This window comes from Pollachius pollachius (assembly GCF_949987615.1).
Source record: "Pollachius pollachius genome assembly, chromosome: 9".
NCBI lineage: Eukaryota > Metazoa > Chordata > Actinopteri > Gadiformes > Gadidae > Pollachius > Pollachius pollachius.
This window is the reverse complement of record NC_136942.1, coordinates 6,236,349-6,250,140: the sequence shown is the minus strand read 5'-3', so window position 1 is coordinate 6,250,140 and position 13,792 is coordinate 6,236,349. Positions and strand designations below refer to the sequence as shown.

Here is a 13,792-nt window from a genome sequence, read left to right as displayed (position 1 = left end):
TGGCTGCCTAATGACCGTATCAAGCCACAAAGTATGTCTCCACCATGGGATGGGAAATGTGGACGATTATGACTTTGTCAATGTCACCCATCAATACCCCTTATCAATAATCTCCACAAAGGTTGTGTAAAAAGAAGAAGAAAAATATCTTATTGAGAGGAACGCCATTCAGCATTATGTTGTTGTCGCTTTCCGCAGACCTCTGCTTATCCACACCTTGTTTTTCTCCTGAGTGGTTCCATATTTACTATATGCTGAAGCACTACAAATCAAGCCAATTGCCTCATTTTGTGCTCATATTACAGATGTTATTAATTTTTTCTTCGTTCGGTTTAAATATCGGTCGCCAGTTCATCTCCATATTATTCATTTTGTGAGGTCCAATTCACCTGCTTTATTTCCTTCAACAGTTATTAAGGATTTAATATGAATTAGTTTTGGCCATAGACTACTGCGAGGCGGCCATTAAATGACTGCCCTCAACTGGCGATATATATGGATTGTTTACGCTGTGGCCTTCAAGAATCTCATTCAATGGCGCTACCTGTGACATTAAATCAAAGGCTTTTTACCAGTTGTGTGTAAACCAATGTCTGACGTCAACGTTTACAGTCTATGGTTCAACTACGAGAGAAGTCTGTATGGAGTGAGGCCTGGGGGTCTTCACAAGGTACAGATTCCAAGATCACTGCTACACTCACTATTCATGATAGAACCGTTAGTGGATGCTAGGTTAGAAGCATAATTTAATCCCTTTATTGTTGAGGCATACGAAAACCTGCCAAGCACGCAGGCAATTCTATCCTAATTTACTGGTCTAAATTGATAGTTAATGTTCAATGTCAAACTACGATAAGCACGCCGCCGCACTCCTCCCGTAATGAAGCCATATGCTTTCGTTCTTTCCAGCAGTCAATTTGTTTTTAGACGTATTTATGGAGCGTAAATTTGTCAATAGTGCATCTCAAGTGTGTAGACACATTTGTGTCCGTCTTAATAGCACGCCATCACATTTACAGATTAATCTTTCACACAAACACAGACACACGCACAAACACACAACTGAGCAAAGACCAGAAAACCCCATCCCTACGCATACAGGGATGGGGAATCAGATGCTCAAAGAAGGAACTTTTGGTCTACCAATAGTCCGCCCAAGATAATCAGGGACATAATCGCCTTTTGCGTGGTTATCTTGGGACCAGACAGGGAACGGGTCTTTTTAAATCCTTGAAAAAAAAATACGTGCCTATTTTTAGGGCAAGCGAACGGACGCCAATTTGACGGTATCAGAGCCGTTTATCCTCAGAGCTTATTGGTATTTGGGTTCTGACCAATCTGGAACTGGCAGCGTGCTTTATTGTATTCACCCCCTCACTTAAATTCAGCAGAGGACGAGCGAAAGGACAGGCTTGAGCCACTCTGAGCACGCAAGGCCCCGCCATCAAACGCTCCCTACGACAGGCTGCCTCGCCCCCCCCGCCGTGCGGAGCGTCGAGGGCGACAGTTGCACGGGGCAGACGTTGTTTTTGCGAAAGCCGGAGGGGTGGAGAGATGGCTTCGGGCCGCAGGCCGGATCTGCTCCAACCGAGCCCTGGCAAGAGAGACGCGGGCCAGCCACTCTCGACAGCTTGGATCCTCGCGAGGGGGCGAGGGAGTGCTGGAGGGCTAGGGGGGAGTCACGTTGACTCGGAAGGAGAGGTAGGGAGGGAGGGAGGGGTGAGAGGAGGAAAGAACAAAAGTGTTTTGGAAATATTTTTTGGGGAGCTGAGCAAACAAAAGCGACCTTGTTGTGTTAATCGGGAAAAATGAATAGTTAGGGGTGTGGAACTGTGTGTGTGTGTGTGTGTGTGTGTGTGTGTGTGTGTGTGTGTGTGTGTGTGTGTGTGTGTGTGTGTGTGTTAGCTTGTGGTTATCGAATAAGTTGTTGACGGACGGATTCGGAGGGAACCGATTTCGAATGTGTTTTCTGACGTTCCTAAGGGCTTCTGTTTGTCATACAATACATCACTTGGAGAGATTCCTCGATTGTGATGGATTTCTGATGGTTCGGGATTAAACGATTCTATTTACCGGGGGGAGCGGGGAAAGAAAAACAGAAGCGCGGCCTAAAACCAGACAGAAAACAAAATGAACAGGCGCGCGTGCTTTTCAATCCAAGATAAACACGTCACTGTGTTTTTGTCTGTTCGCCCCCCTGATCCTCCCGATTCCAACCGCTTGATGCTGTTTAGTCCACTCACCACGGACAATACAACAATGGCCTGTTTTGAGAGGCTTAATTTCCAGAGATCACAGACATTAAAAATTGGTGATCAATCCTTTGATTTAGTGGAGGGGCTAAAAATGAATTATTCAGCCTCGTCTTTGGGGATGCATGGTGAAATTCAGAGCACAGTTTTGAATAATATAAAAGAGGGAGAAATGTTTGATGTTGGACTGCACTGCTCTCCTCTCCGTTATTCACCTGAATCAACTTCAAAAGTGTCACTGTTTAAGGCATGGCCACGGGCGGCAATATATATGAAAAGAAGACACAAAGCCTTTTGGAAAGATATCACACTGCACTGGCTTTCCCCTTGGAATGTTAAACGACAAGAGGTGCAAATACCAACTCACCTTCGGTTCAGTGCTTGCACATTTAGAAATATAGCGAAAACACAAAAACGTATTTAAAGGGGACATATTATACCACCAGGTGTGAGTGTGATTAGCCTTACAAGCCGTTTCGAAAATCTGCCCAATATGACATCACTAGTGGGCGTGTCCACCTAGATCTGTGCTGGATAGATCAGTCTGCCAGTCTACCCAGTGGACTATAGTAAACATTGCTCATCTATCCAGCACAGATCTAGGTGGACACGCCCACTAGTGATGTCATATGGGGCAGATTTTCGAAAAGGCTTGTAAGGCTAATCACACTCACACCTGGTGGTATAATATGTCCCCTTTAAAGGTAAAAATATTCGATAAGCATTGAAAGTCGTGCAAACCTTATAATTGACAAACTATTGTCCTTAATTGTCCCTCTGTTGGAACTTGGCCAGAGCATATGCAGAACTGCCTAAATACCACACTAACAAGCAATCAAAGGACGGCCGTTGGTTGACCACAACCCAAAGCAAAGGTCAATGTTGCGCAGAGAGGTTGTGTGTGTGTATGTGTGTGTGTGTGTGTGTGTGTGTGTGTGTGTGTGTGTGTATATGAGTGTGTGTGTGTGCATATATGTGTGTGTGTGTTCGTGTGTTTTTGTGCATGTGTGTGCGTCTATGTGTGTGTGTGTATGTATGTATGTGTATGTGTGCGTGTGTGTAGACGTATGTGTACGTGTATATGTACGTACATGTTTGTGTGCATCCATATGTATGTGTGTGAGTGTGTGTACCTGTACATGTACGTTAATGTGTGTGTGTGTCTGTATGTATACGCATAAGTGTTTGTGTGTGTGTGTGCGCACGGCCATAGGAGATCAAAGAGAGTCCGCTCTCCTTTTACGTAAACCTCTCCGAAACAAAAAGGTGCTCGTTTTGGTTCGGCGCGGTGCATCCAGAGACATTGATACCTCGCCCCCCCCCCCCCCCCCCCCGAAACACCTCTCTGCTCCCGGGTGCTGCCAAGGCAAATCCCCGACTGCGGGAATGATTGACACGTCCTAATCCTAGTGGATACCGGGAAGCATGTCGTTACCATGACATTTACACTGTCCTCTGGGAACCGCGGGAGAAGCGGAGGGGAGGGAAGCAGAAGAGAGGTGCAAAACAGAACAGAGGAAAAAATAACACACAAATAAGGCACTGCATTTTTTTTATGGCTGGCGCGTTTTTAGGGGGGTGAAAGTGTTACAGACGCACACAGCGCACGTCCTGCAGAGAGTGCCTCTTCGACCATCTATACAAGCCTCTATTAATTCAGAGCCGGTTGAGGAGCCACCTGGGGTAGCCTACATTACAAACAACGGAAATCTCTTATAGCACCAGATGGCGGGCAGACAGACAGGCAAACAAACAGACAGACAGGCAGACAAAAAGGCAGACAGACAGGAAGGCTTGAAGGCAGATAATGAAGCAGACAGGCAACAGGACCAAAGGCAATATGTGATGGTGGAAAGCAGAGCACAGGGGATCTGACCTAAGCAAACAACTGATTACAGAGATGAAGATTGAATGAGAAAGGGAGATAGAGAGGGAGACACAGACACACACACACACACACACACACACACATGCACACACACTTTGTCTGGCAGGCTGAGCCCGCCACAGATGGATCCCTACGTCCCGCAAGGAAAATAGCAAGTCTTGTGTCATTATGGATGCTTTGGCTCTAGAAAAATCTGGAAAGTTTGTTCACAGTCAGAGGTCCCCGGATACACACACACTCGCGCAAGGTGTCATACGACGGAAACAGAAATGTCATTTGTTAAACCGTATGCAGCCACTTCCCCTTAGATGGTTCCTTTTGTGAATTGCAATCAACAGTAAAGTACGTGTAAGAGCACCACACACTGTTCACAGCCACACTTTTTTGCTAACTGCCATTGGCCTACCGCAAATCAGTTTCCTTCATTTCCTTTCCTATTTGTTTTAAAACTGTGGCTTCAAACCAAAATATTTCAATCCACGATTGATAAGAAAATACTCAAATCCACTCGAAACTATTTCGCATTCCAGGGGACAATCAGTGTTCGACGTTTCTCCACTTGTGGATGGATGACCAAGGTCATCTCTCAAAAGTGCAGCAGCCCAGGCTCATTCAGGTGGAATGCAGAAGATACTTAAGCAAAGATTAAATAGTCCAGGATGACCCCAGGCCAAGGCTTCACAGCCTACTCATAAACGCTTCAACCATCTCAAACTCTGTCAGAAAATCTAGGAGTATGATAACGAAATGGCCACTTATTGGGTTCAGTATTGTGTGACACTTGAGTGGTTTTACAGTTCTCAGGTAACAGACAGGCCATCCATATCTCCTAGGTAACGGAAAAGCTTTCCACACACGCACGCGCACACACACGCACACTCACACACACCCCTGGAGCTTAGCACGGCTCCCCCGTATCTGCCGAGGTGGTGACAGCCAAACAATGGGAGCCAAAGGTACCTTAACGAGTAGAAAGTGGAGGCACTGCTAATTAAAAAGCTCTCGCCCAAGTTGTTCCTTTCTCGTCCCTGCAGCCTCCCACTGTTCAAACCCGACAGATTGGCCAGCACAGGGGCCGCTCTCGTGGAGAGGCCGCCAGGAAAAATGGCTGAAACTAGTTTTTTCCTGGATGCATTCCAATGGGGGAACCATGGACGTCGCCCAAATCACACCATAGTGGGCGGAGAGGAAGAGGAGAGGGTGTGAGCGCGTTGGAATGAAGCCACAGAGAGCGAGGAAAAATGGTGGGACGGGGAAGTGTGAGAATTAACGTACCAGCATAAATATTTCATACAGATGCAATGAGACACACATCGAGAACGCGAGAGAGATTGAGCGCAAGAGGGAGCGTGAGCTAGAGAGATCCAGAGCGAGTGCGAGCTCAAGAGCGAGAAAGAGAGGGAGAGAGAGAGCGAGAGCGAGAGGGAGAGAGAGCGAGAAAGAGAGAGAGAGAGAGTGAGAGTGAGAGCGAGAGCGAGAAAGAGAGAGAGAGAGAGAGAGAGAGACAGAGAGACAGAGAGCGAGAGAGAGCGAGAGCGAGAGAGAACGAGAGATAGATGGAGAGAGCGAGAGCGAGAACGAAAACGAGGGTGATAGACAGAAAAAAAAAAAAAAGAGCAGCAAAAATTAAGTGGAAGCAACACAGTGTCAACACTAAAAGGTGAACCCACCGGGAAAAACGGAAGCGGCACTCACTAGGGAGCGAGGGCTGAAGGTGCTGTGGCTGTCTGGGCTGCTGGAGTGAGACGGAGCCGCGCGGTGGTGGTGGCGGCGGCGGCGGCGGCGGCGGCAGTGGAGGAGGAGCAGGAACAGTAGGGCTGGCGCGGTGGGGCCTCGCTGGACACTTCAAAGGCAGGCAGCCGGAGCCCCGGGCACACTTGGCCAATTAGCCGCACACTGTCGCTGACCCTCTGCTTCATTAAGGGCCCGGCTCTGGAGACAGAGAGGACGGGGAGGAGAGAGAGGAGAGGAAGGGGAGGGATGGATAGATAGGGGAGAAAAAGGGGGGGGGGGGGGGGGGGGGGGGGGGGGGGCGGGGTAAACCGTCAGTGATCGCCAAATGGAGTGTGTTGGATTCGCACACACACACACACACACACACACACACACACACACAACTCCAAAACACACACACACACACACACACAACTCTAAACTACACACTCAAATACACACACGCACGTAACTCGAAAAGACAGACACCCACACACACAAACACAAGACTCCAAAAGACACTCACACACACCCACACATAAACACAGAGAGAGTAGGATTTTTAACACTTTTTTTGGGGGGGGGGGAAACCGTGCCAACTTTTGGTTCACATTCCTTCAGTATTCAATAAAGGGCCCCTATTTAACCAACAGGTGGGAGTGAGATTAGCCATTACAAGCCATGGTTGGTTTATCTAGGTGCATGGGAACTCTGTCCCTTTACTTTTCTAATTTCTGTTTTCTGCTAAAATAAACAGCCAGTTAATTTTTTACAAATAACCATTTTAATCAAGTTTTTTCCATATATATAAACTAATAATGAAGATAGTTTCCTTAAAACTTTTTTAAATAGGCAATGAGAGAGAGAGAAAGAAATAGAGGGAGAGAGGAAGAGAGAGGGAGAGAGAGTGAGACAGAAAGACAGAGAGAGAAAAGAGAGAGAAGAGAAAAGAGAGTAAAGAATACACAGCAAGGAACCACATCAGAGAGGAAGCAAGAATGAGAAAGGAAGTGAAAGAACGAGAGAGACACAGAAAAAAAGAGCAAGAAGTGGAGGGATGGATAAGCAGGGCAAAAGGGCAGGGCACCTCCCCCCCTCTCCCACACTGCCCTGGCTGACAGCAACAGGTGTGGTGGCCGGCAGCCCTGCAATTACCAGCCCCAGAAATCTGCTCCTTCATGACCCCAGAAGACATTGGCGGATCAGAGGGGAGATCACAGCAAGCTAGAGCAGAATGAGCTTGTGTGAGTGCGTGGGAGAGGGTAGTTAGGGGGAGAGGGCGAAAGAGGGGGCGATAGAGATGGGGGGGGAGGGAAAGAGAGAGAGAGAGAGGGCGAGAGAGAGGGAACGAGAGAGAGAGAGAGAGAGAGAGAGGGAGAGGGTGAGAGAGGGAGAGGGAGAGCGAGAGAGAGGGCGAGATAGGGAGAGAGAGAGAGAGAGAGGGAGAGGGAGAGAGAGGGCGAGAGAGAGAGATAGAGAGATAGAGATAGCGAGAGGGGGAGAGAGAGAGAGAGAGAAAGAGAGCGAGAGCGACCAAGCAAGCGAGAGAGAGAGAGGGCGAGAGAGAGAGGGCAAGAGAGAGAGAGGGTGAGAGAGAAAGAGGGCGAGAAAGATGAAAAGAGAGAGAGAGAGAGAAGGCGTAGGAGAACGATAGAGAGAGTTGGAGAGTCAGAGATGGAGAGAGAGAGATATTTGCAGTCAGTCCTTTTCATCCTAAATCCCTCGCCGACAGCGCCGGTGTTGCATGAAGAGAAACAGATCAAAGCCCCCCGCTCACACTGGAGTACAGGTAAGGCCCACCCAACGTGATGTGCAGAACACACAAATTCATTTTATTTGAACATGGAGGAAACGGCCGGACAAGATGGGTTTAGTAGGGTGGCAGAAGCGGGCGGGGCCACGCAATGCATTCATTCAAGCGGCCTTTTGGGTGTGTGTGTATGTGTGTGCGTGTGTGTGTGGGTGTGTGTGTGTGTGTGTGTGTGTGTGTGTGGGTGTGTGTGTGTGTGTGTGTGTGTGGGTGTGTGTGTGTGTGTGTGTGCGTGCGTGTATGCGTGCGTGCGTGCATGCCTGCGTGTTTGTGTGTGCGTGCGTTTGTGTGCCTGTGTGTGTAGCCACACGGGACTTGCGTCAGACTATGCTATGGTAACCTAAGAACCGCTCTTCAGAGAGTGAGCAGCATTTTCATCACACACACACACACACACACACACACAATCGCAATGACACACACACACACACACTGAAACACACGCACACACACACACACGTTCTCCACTCCCTTCTCTGATTACGGCCTCCCTTTCGATCACGCCATAGCAGCATTTGTGTGTCGTCCCATCAGCGGGGCAATCAAGGCTGTCAGAGGCCCTGCATGCTCTGGTGGAGAGGGGACACCGGACCTTTATTTAAAACAACCCCACGAGAACAGATCAATGGGCCAATTCACTGTGTGGATTCGAGGGGAAGAGAAAACTAAATGGCGCAGAAAAAAGTTCACACTGCAGCAGATTATGAGGGGAGGGGGGAGGTGAGAGTGACAGTGAGGTCGGTGGTGATGGTGGCGGCAGAGGAGAAGAACCCCCCTTCTGACCCAGCGCCCCAGCGTCCGCCTCATCTGGGTGCTAGTGGATTATTGATCGGTGAAGACTCTCAGCTCCCAGCTATTCATCACAGGCCACTCAGGCCCTCCGATAACTCCTCAGATAGTGGCCCCGGACGCGGCCCTGGAGCAGCTGCTGCAACCGGCCCCCATCCATTATCCCCAGCCAGCCTCGGCTCCAGCTCCCTGGCACCACATCATGCCACCCCGGCCCAGCCGAGCCCCCAGAGAAACGCCCCTAGCTGCTAGCAGGTCAACGGTAGGGCAGGGAGGCTAACATCGGGAGAGGGCAACACGTACACCTGCACCAACTCTCTCGCACGCTTGCACACGCACACGCACACACACGCACCACTGGGACTGCCAGGCCCTATTAACACCTGCCATAATGAAGTAGAGGAGGGAGTGGTATAAAAGAACTTTGGTATTTATTCCTACAGAGAAGCTGAATCCAAACCAATAACAGCATCCGCTAAGCAGATAGCAGGCAGAGCACTTAACAGCACAGACCCAGGCCAAGAAATCCTGAGAAATGTATACGAGTGAAAATGTATATCAGAGAGAGCGAGAGCGAGAGCGAGAGTGAGAGCAAGAAAGAGAGAGAGAGAGAGAGAGAGAGGGGAATTTCCCCGATTATGCAGTTGGGGAACTGCCATGATGAGCCATGCAGGGACAGAAGGGGTGAAGGTAGAGAAACTCAGACTGGGCCCGAGTGAAGGCAGACAGATGTAGGAAGGGAGTGAGCGCCATAGAGAGAGAAAGAGAGAGAGAGAGAGAGAGAGAGAGAGAGAGAGAGAGAGAGAGAGAGAGAGAGAGAGAATGAGAGAATGATGGAGACAAGTCGGTGACTAGGACCCAAAAGAGCAATTACAGCAGCTCAGGATTGGGAGTGGGCCGGGCCCCTAGGCACGGTTTCAGACAGCATAAACCTTTTCCTACTCCACACACACACACACACACACACACACACACACACACACACACACACACACACACACACACACACACACACAATAGTAAATGAAAAGGCTTAACAGTTATAAAACAAAGAGATTCAATTCAGCAGAAATGTGCAGAGTAATGGATATTCCCTATCTTTTACTCAAAGACCCAAACATGACAACGCACAGCTTCAATCACCCAGGCTGTCGAAAGTGAAGCTTCATGTGCATGGTTAACGCCGACCCTGGAAAGTCTACCGGTACGCTCATTCATTCATTCAAAATGGTTTTCCTCTCCCACATCCACCCACCCCTTCCCACGCAGACGGACCCACGGACAAGCCAGACAGGAACAAGAAAGATAGTATGATGGGAGAGGGAAAGAGAGGGGGGGGGAGAAAGAGAGAGTGAGCGAGAACCTAAGCATCAGACAGGAAGCAAGAACCAGAGAGACCAAGGGGGGAAGAGAACGAGAAGGAGAGAGACAAGAGCGAGCAAGAGAAGGAGATCGACAGGTTCAAACCGATAAGGCGGAGGAGGGGGGCGGAGGTGGCATAGGAGGAGAATTAAATTAACAGAAAAGTTCTCTCCTGCTCACATGCATCATTGATTTCCCATTCTCTCGGAAACATTTAATGAGCCTAAAGAGGAGCCTTGTTGGACGCCGTCGCGCTGATTCTCCCGGAACCTCCCGGTGAGAGGAAATCGTTCAGCAGCCGTGACAGGCAGGGACAGGAGGGAGCGGACGGCGGGAGGGGGGGGAGGAAGAGGAGGAGGGGGAGCAACAGACATTAACGACGAAGAGTGGGGAGCGTCGGAAAGGTGTTGGATTATCGGTGGGGAAATGACCCACGGTTGGTTTAACTCGTAGTATAGAATAATTGTCGGGGGGGCAACCCCCGTCCTGGAAAATGGATCACATCACGTACAAATGATAACCTTGTTGACATTGTTACTAGCCAATTTAAAAGGCATTTGTATAAATGATCCTTGCAACCTACATAGAGCTCCCTTCTCCCTCTCTCAGATTGAACGGTGTTAAGTTAGTTAGCTTTCGCATTGCTGCAGCCATGAAGTCTGGTGCTGAGACAGGTCTATCTTCCCCCCATAGTGTATTGCCAATTAGCTCGGCCTCACCCGCCATGGCTGACTTCAGCCATGGCCAATCCTTCACCCCCCACGATGGTCGCTCCCCTCATCTTTGATTCCTTTGTTATTACTGCCAATAATGTGAAAGTTTCCCTCCAAGTATAACGTACACCCATTGTCTCTCTGAAGACGCTTGGTAAAAGCTCCCAGTGTGTCTTCCCACAATCAACCCCAATAAATCAAATACACTGCTGTCAAGGAAGTGTCCTCAAATAAAAAGATATTTACCAAACCCGGGGATGCCTGCTGATAAAAACCAAAAAAGGACCCCAGCGACAGATTGCAGCAGGCAGCTGTGGCCCCAAACAGGCGCTGGTAGGCAGCCGCCGCCACGCTGATACGGCTCTTCACATCGTTACATCGTCGATAGCCTCCTGTTGCTTAGTCGCCGGCCATTTTGTTTGACGCAAAGTGCCTCCTGTCTGCCTCGTCCCTCGGAAAGAGTGATAGTCACTTCACTCGCAGGAGCCCCGTGCCGAGATGCTCCGCTGCTCCCCGCTACTGACGAGGGCCCCACTGGGAACAATCGGTGTCGGCTTTAGGAGGCCCACTGACAACTTGAATGGACTCTACGCCCCCACTCCCTTCTTTTTATTTTCCGGGGGGGCAATCACAATGCTAAGAGGGACGATACACACACCGTACACCACAGGGGAAATTCCCCACACTGATTATTTTGGAAGGAGAGGTTTTGTGCCCGTGTGTTTGTGTGTTTGTATAAAGAAAAGGGCAGGGTTGGATGCTCATTTCTGCTCCTTTTATGTGTTGAGGCGTGTCGTAGTGTTGTGCGTTGGGTTTCCTTGTGTAAACCACGGCGACACACCAACACGTGTTTGAGCTCACTATGGGTTCACACATGCATGCGTGCATGCAAAGACGAAATCCTGCATCGGCGCGTGTGTGGTGTGGTTATGTGTACGACTGACTTGTGAACGCGCGACTGACTTGTGTATCGTGACTCACGCGTAAACGCACTCGGCGTTCCTGGGAGCGTTGGGAGTTCAGCCGTGCAGCCCGGCATTCTGACACGCCGTGTGCCTCGGGACTGACGGGTGAGCAGGTTTAGTGGTTTCTTTTCTACTTGACCTCTGGTCGATTCCTTTTGCCTCGCCGGCGATCTGCCCGGGCACCAAACAATGATTGTGTTGTTTGCGCCAGTCGCTGCTGAGTGTACGGCCGGAGAGCCAGGTGTTTTTGTTTTCTCTGGGAGCATGTGTGTGACCCCCTGCGGGTTTAGATGTGCTGGGGAAGCTTCAGTGTTATTTTATATGTCGTCCGCTCACTGTGGGGAGAGAAGCCTGGGGGGGAGGGGGGGGGGGGGGGTGAGATGGGGTGGTGGTGGTGGATTGGGTGTATGGGGGGGGGGGGGGGGCAGAGCATGTGTTTGGTCGGCTTGTTTGTTCTGGTCATCACTTGTGGTGGAGCAGAACCATGACTTTCCGGCACCTTCTGTCTTGCTGCGACACCTCTGCTTGGCCTCTGAAGACTGGTGCTTAGCTTACCGTAGCATTGGCTGACGCAAGTGCCACGTGGGACCACACACACACACACAAACACGCACATGCACAAACAAACATGCACGCATGCACACACACACACACACACACACACGCACAACAAATTGTCAACAAACAACAAACAGTCAACCATCAGCTCTATTTCTTGTGTGCTCATTTCTTGAGGAAGCGTATATGAATATCCATACGGTCCATCCATCCGTTGTGATTGACAACAGCAGCAATTTAAAAACCCTTTTACGTCAGCCGACACACTAACATGGGGCTGGGTGTTTGTGTCCACTGACACCAGTTATTATCAATGCAGGCGGCCATACCTCATAATAATTACCCTACCATGCTTCTATCCTCTCAGGGAAATTGGCCCTCCACAATATATATGCACTCTTTTTCCTCTCCATCTCCATGGCTTTCAGTCTGTGGGAGAGGGCTATTTTGACAGGCGGGCTGTCTCTCCTGATGCACTAACCACCAGCCGTTTTTATCTGAGCCACGTTAAGTACACCGCCTAATCAGCCTGTGGAGGGAAAAGGCTGCTAGCCCCCCGAACCGACCAGCTCTCTTGCACGGCTGCAGCCATTACAGCATAATTAGTGCATCTCACTCATGTCAGAAAATGGTCCTTCACCGGTCACATGGTCTAAAGAGGCACAAAAATATGAGGGGGAGAGAGAGAGAGTGAGAGAGAGAGAGAGAGAGAGAGAGAGAGAGAGAGAGGGGTCATGATGAAGACAGATAAAAGAAAACACTACAGCGAGACACAGCCTGAGGAGTTCGAACAAACCGGGGGGGGGGGGGGGGGGGGGGGGGGGGGCTGTATTACCTTGATGTTCTTTATTGATTATTCAGAGACAGAGACGGCGAGACAGCGACAAGCAAAGTTTTCTCATAGTTCTACACTCCAGATCGGATAATTCAAGCAAACATTTGTGGGGAAATTAAAACCACCCCCCCCATAAAAATAAAGATGCTGCATAATCCCCCTGCCCTCAAGTGCGTTGATCTCCTAAACAACCCGAGTGAAGTGAAGTTTAACATAAGTATCCCGCCGGAATTGATCAAGTGAGCATGGAGGAAAAAAGCAGGCAGCAACAGCAGCAGCAGAAGCGACGGCAGACGCGCCAACACATTTTCCCCCTCGGGTCCGGGCACCAGTAGAGAGAGGAATGTGTGTCCCTGTGGCTTGTTTGGTAGCGCGCGGTGGGCCGACGCAGATAAGAGCCTGGATCAGTTCGAGGGCCCGACATGCCGTGATTATCTTCTGCCGGAATTGATCGTCCATCAATCCCGTTCGTCCGGCGGTACGCGGAGCTTCTGGTTTCGCTTGGCTTGACGCCGCCGCCAAGTTAGCCCCTGAAGCGCTAGCTTGTTCTGACTCACTGACCTCGAGAGAACAGACGAGTGCGAGACAAAAGAGGCAACGAAAACAATGCCACGAGTGCATCATGAGTGTTTGCGGACGTGTCTGTGGTGCAGCTAGCGACGTGCGTGCCTGCTCTACGGCGGCGGCGGCCATGACTGGCGCCTTGGCGAGTTGAGGCGGTGGGTCGCGCATACCTCTGTGATCTCAAGGACACGTGTGGTCGCCATCGAACACTAGCGCTGTACCCGCGCGTGCTGCGCGCCTCGTGGGCCAACCCTCCTGATTATTTTTTGGTTGGAAAACATGATGCATTTATCCAGTATTTCGCTCCAAAAAAACACTTTGTAAATGAGAACTTCAAAAAATT

General features: G+C 49.9%; 1 protein-coding gene across 2 annotated transcripts in view; it reads right to left on the bottom strand.

Moving 5' to 3' along the window:
* plxnb2b (plexin b2b) overlaps positions 1-13,792 on the bottom strand; it is a 133,909-nt gene that overhangs the window by 94,702 nt on the left and 25,415 nt on the right. The window contains exon 2 of one of the 2 annotated variants that reach the window (XM_079744041.1): positions 5,811-6,072. The gene's annotated coding sequence lies outside the window, so the exon portion shown is untranslated. The remainder of the gene's footprint in view (positions 1-5,810; positions 6,073-13,792) is intronic. The other variant, XM_079744040.1, reaches the window with a different exon arrangement.